Source organism: Papio anubis, chromosome 19 (genome assembly GCF_008728515.1).
Source record: "Papio anubis isolate 15944 chromosome 19, Panubis1.0, whole genome shotgun sequence".
Lineage (NCBI taxonomy): Eukaryota > Metazoa > Chordata > Mammalia > Primates > Cercopithecidae > Papio > Papio anubis.
Genome location: NC_044994.1, coordinates 51,796,212 through 51,802,233, shown reverse-complemented (window position 1 = coordinate 51,802,233; position 6,022 = coordinate 51,796,212).

Sequence of the window (6,022 nt, the reverse complement as noted above, 5' to 3'; positions counted from 1 at the left end):
ATAGCAGAAACTTTAAAATACTCACTTTCTAAAAAACTACAATATAATAGATATGATTTAGTTTCAGTTTAATGCCTTACTCTGCCCTGTAGTTGACGGAGTGGGTAGTATGGATGGGTGAGAGGTGCTGCATGTGGCCTGATGTCTATACACTTTGTATGACATAAAATACTACAACTGCCAAATTGTTCCACAGACTAGCCTCAGGATGACAAAGAAGACGTGCTTTCTGTAAAAGATGCAGCCAGTTCTGCTAAGGAAATCACTAAATTGGCACTTCCTCTTGACTGCCAACATTACTCCAATGCAATCTGGTCATTGTCTCAATGAAGTCGCACAACTGCTAGAAGACTGTGACCATGATTCCTCTCATATCATATCATACAACCCCACAACACAGCCCAGTATATCACCTCACCCCACACAATGGTACTCCACATCACATTATACCAGACCACAACCTATCATACCACACTACACCACAACACACCACCCCACACTAAACCACCCCTCACCACACGGCCACACCACCCCAATCAATACCAAATCACATGTGTATGGGTTGGGAGAGGGAGGACATGTATTAGGGCATCCAGAAGGCCTTTTTCTCTCTAGAGGGTGGATTGGTGTCTGTGCTGTATGATGTCAATGAGCACAAAAAGGTCTCTCAGCATCAAAACCTAGAATCCAACAATTATTAAGGACTAGGAGGGAATCTATTCTAATCTCCCATACAATAAAGGGACCCTTTCCAAGTTGTCCCAGTTGAGCCTTATTTGAAAGCTTCCAGTGGTACAGAATTCACTATCTGCTGCTCCAAGGAAATTTAACAACCACCATTCCATTTTTAGACAGCTTTAGTTGTTAGAAAATCCTTCTTTGTCTTAAGCTGAAAATGGTTGCATCTTTAATCCATCGGTCATGGTTCCGTTGAATGGAACTACACAGATTGTGCCTATATTCCCACTCAGGCTTTGATATATTCCCCTCTCAGTTTTCTCTTTTTCAGGAAAACATCCTCACTTCTTTTCGTCAATTCTCATCATACAGTAGGAACACTGTGAACAGACTGGGTAATTGAGTGCTGACTGCTGATGTCTAGGAGTGAAGCCAGCCATGCAGAAGGCAGCAGTGCTGTCACCTTTCACACCCTGCTACTGGACTTGATGCCTGAAGCCATTCCTGAGCCAACTCATAGTCAGGAATGAGGATTTTAGACCCAATTCCACTAGCACATGACCTTAGACAAGTCATTTATTCTATCTGGAAATCCACTTTCTCAACAGTGAAAATGAAGGGGCTGGATTACTCTACTTTCTGTAATTCATTCTATGGTTTCAGGGTAGTCACTGTGGATATTTATCTTGTGAAAGAGAGCACATTAGCCCATTGTCACTGCCACAGAACTAGGTTTCAGTCCCTTTACTAGCTTCAACTGAGCAAAGGGACACCAGGCTCCAGGAGTGGCGGGAAGGAAGAGAGAGTCAGATGCTACAAGAGAGGGGATAAAGAACATAGAGCGTTGCCCATGGAGAGAAAAATATAGAGATTCAGGGGGCATTTCTATCCAGGCAGAAGCAACCATAATGACTCTGGGGAGAGGTGCTGAAGAATAAATTCCAAGAGGACAAATTAAATGGACTTCCCAATTTTGCTTAGAGTTAGTCTTTCCCAATTAGATATGGGCTCCTACAGTACAATGAAGCAGGAGTTCTACTTTTGAAAGACTGTTGATATAGTAAGCTCAGTTACCCAGAAACCAACTGATCTAGTTTTTGAGTTATGTAAGTACCTTGGTTTTGCTCCTGGCACTAGAAATTTAGCCAAATTCCTACTTACAAACAGAATCATCAGACACAGGGAGAGGAGTGAAATTAAAAGTGAAAAAAACTAGAGCTTACAGCTTCTGATAATGGAGAATAAGCTCCTACTGGATCAACCCTCCTGCAAATAACAACTATAAACTATGAACAAAATGCAAAGAAACAACTGCCTGAAAGCACTAGAAGCAGCCAAAAGCAGGTCCACACTGGAGGGAAATGAAACCTGAACAGGGAAGAAGGAAAAAGCACTGGTGAGTTTTCCTTTGCTTAGAAGTTTCATCTGAGGGCAGACCCCACTTGAAGCCAAGTAAGACAACTAAAACTCAGATGGAAAACCTGCAGCCTTAATGTACTGAAGAACCAGCAGAGTTTGGGATGCCCACAGCAGCTGCAAAATGAAAGAGCGAATCCTAGAAAGGGGAGAGCCGTAGGAGGGGGATTCTAAATTCTGTGTATGAAGTCTGTTCACGATCCTGGCAAATCCCTGAACTATGCATAGATTAGGCATACTCTGAGCAGCCCAGTGAGGGCTAAACAAACTGAACTAAGAATTCTGTTACTGCCCACTTAGGAGAAACAGAGTTTTGAGTTTGAATCCAGCCACGTTTGCTGACTATGAAACAAACAGACAAACAAATGAAAATAATCTTCAGAAAAACATAACAGAACTCAGCAAAGTAAGTAGAAGGATGGAAACACTGCAGAGCACAAATCAATGAAATAGAAAACAGACAAACAATAGAAAAAATTAAGAAGTCCAAAAGTTGGTTGGTTAAAAGATGAACTAACTTGACAGACACCTAGCGTAATTGCTTAAGAAACAAATAAGAGTACACAAATGACCAATGTCAAAATTGAAGGAGGGAATACACTACAAACCCTACAGACATTCAAGGATGATAAGGGAATGTTATGGAGAACTTTATGCTAATAAACTTGACAAGTATTTAAGTGAACTTAACAAATTCCTTGGAAAAAAACGCACTTCACAAATACTGATGCAAGATATATAGAATAACCCTATGTCTTAAAAAAATAGAAATAATTATTAAAACCCTTCCCACAAAGAATACACCAAGCTTAGGGGGCCTCACTAGTGTCTTTTATCAAACATTTAAGGGAAAATAGCACAATCTTACCCAAACTCTTTCAGAAAGAGGAAGAAATTATTCTCAAGTCATTTTATAAGGCTAATATAACGCTGATGCCAAAACCTGAAAAAAAAATTATTTAAAAAAAAATTGCAGACCAATATCTCTGTTGAATTTAGATTTTTAAAATTCTTAACAACTAATACAAAATAAAATCCAGGCCGGACATGGTGGCTTATGACTGTAATCCCAGCACTTTGGGAGGCCGAGGTGGGCAGATCATTTGAGATCAGGAGTTTGAGACTAGTATGAACAACATGGTGAAACCCCATATCTACTAAAATTACAAAAAATTTACCTGGGCACAGTGGTGTACACCTGTGGTCCCAGCTACTTGGGAGTCTGAGGCATAAGAATCACTTGAACCCAGGAGGCGGAGGTTGCAGTGAGCCAAGATGGCGCCACTGCACTCCATCCTGGGCAACAGAGGGAGACTCTGTCTCAAAAAAAAAAAAAAAAAGAGAAAAGAAAATTCAGCAATGCAGAAAAAGGATAATATATCATGAATAAATGAGGTTTATCTTACAAATTCAAGGTTGATTTAACATTCAAAACTCAATAAATGTAATTCACCATATTAACACAATAAAAAAAGAAACCCTATATAATCATTTATGTCAACAGAGAAGGCATTTATCAAAATCCAACACCCATTGTTGATTTAAAACTCCCAGCAAACTAAGATTAGAATAAAACTTTATCAACTCAATAAAGAGCATCTTTGAAAAACCGACAGCTAACATCCTTGATGGTAAAACATTAAATACTTTCCCCTAGAAATGGGAACAAGGCAAAGATATTTACTCTCGTTATTTCTTTTCAACGTTGTACCAAGGCCCTAGCCAGTGCAATAAGGGAGAAAAAAAGGAAGAAAAGAAAAGATGAGAAAGAAAGATGTGAAACTGTCTCTATTTACAGATGACATGATTACTAACACAGAAAATTATAAGGAATTTATAAAACAACGACCACTAAATTAATAAGTTAATTTAGTAAGGTTGCAGGAAATAATGTCAGTATATAATGATCAATTGCATTTTTACATACTAGCTGCAAACAATTCAAAATGGAATTAAAACAATTTTATTGCCAACAGCATTAGGAAACATAAAATTGTTAGTAATAAATGTAGCAAAAGATGTAGAAGGCCTGTACACTGAAAATTGCAACACATTCCTGAAAGAATTCAAGAATACTTAAATAAATGTTTATGGATCAGAAGATTCAATATTGTCATGCTGTCAACAAACTCCAAATTGATCTGTAGAGTCAGTGCAATCTCAATCATAATCTTATCATTTAGAAAAAGATGAGCTGTTTCAAAAATATAACTGGAAAGGCAAGTGTAGTAGGATATACAGAGCCATCTTGAAAAAGAAAAACAAGATTGGAGGATTTACTCCACTTGCTTAAGGCTGTACTATAAAGCTACAGTAACCATGACAGGGTGATATTGGTACTAATTGATACTGTTACTAATCGATACTGGTACAGAAATAGACTCACACTTATATGTCAAGTGATTTTTCTAAATTTTTATTTGGAAATAATGATAGATTCACGGGTAATTGCAAAGATAGTACAGAAAGGGTCCCACGTACACTTCTCCCAGCTTCTCCCAATGGTTGCATCTTATATAATTACAGTGCAATATCAAAATCAGAAAATTGACGGTGGCATAATGGGTGTGTATAGTTCTGTGGCATTTTATCACATGTGTAGATTCATACATCCACTGCAATCAAGATACAGATCTGTTTCATCACCACAAAGATCTCTCTGATTCAACTCCTTTATAGTCACATCTATCCTCCCTCTTCCCACTCCCAAGCCCTAGAAACCACTAACCTCTATCTCGGCCAATTGATTTTTGACAAAAATATCAATGCAATCCTATGAAGGAATGGAGTCTTATTTTTTTAATATGCTGAAACCCATCAAACCTACACCCTTATCTCATACCATATCTAAAAACTTAATTCAATGTGAATCATAGACCTAAGCATAAAACTAAAACTGTGAAGCTTCTAGAACAAAACACAGAATAAAATTTTTGTGATCTTGAAATAAGAAAAGCTTTTTTAGAAAACAGAAAAAATTTTAAATTGATAAATTAGGCTTTATCAAAATTTAAAACTCCTCCTCATCAGAGGATATCATTAAGAAAATAAATAGCCAAGCCACATACAAGTTACAGACTGAGAGAAAATATCTGCAAAATTTGTATCTGACAAAGGACTGAGATCTGTTATTTTTTTTATATATATATATTTTTTAAACCCTTACAACTCAATAATAAAAAAATTAAAACAAATTTTTGAAGCACAGAAAATGTGAGCAAACACTTAAAGTATGCAAATGGACAAGTACATAAAAGAGTGCTCAGAGTAATTGTTGGGGAAATGAAAACGAAAATTAACCACAGACTTGCTAGAATGGTTAAAATTTAAAAGACTGACAACAGCAAGTTTTGGTAAGAATATGGAGCAATCAGGATTCTTGTATATATTATATATTATATATTGTTGGGGAAAGTTCTAGTAGTTTCATCTAAAACTAACACACTAGGCTAGTATCCTTAAAAAAATTTGAACTCTAGCTAATTAATTGCATGCTGAAGTATCTGGAAGTGAGGTGCACTGAAGTCTGCAACTTACTTTTAAAAGTACACACACAAAAAATAAGAGATTGATGAGTAGTTAGAGAGATAAATAGGTGTCATAGAACAATATAGAAAAAATATTAATTTTAGAATCTAGATAGTGGGTCCAAGGTGTTTATAATCCTTTCAACTTTACTACATGTTTTAAGTTTTTCTTAATAAATGCTTTATAGTTTATGATTAAATTATGAAGCTGAAATGAATAAACTTCTCTACTTGTTAACAGCTCTAGTGAAAAAGATACAATCAGAAGAGAGATGGAAATAAAAAGATACAATGACATTTGGGATTCTCTATGCATTTTTAAGCTCTCATTTTCTCCTCTGCCCAATAGTTCAGATAGATATTTGTCTCCAATTCTGATATTCATGTGTAGAACTTTCATT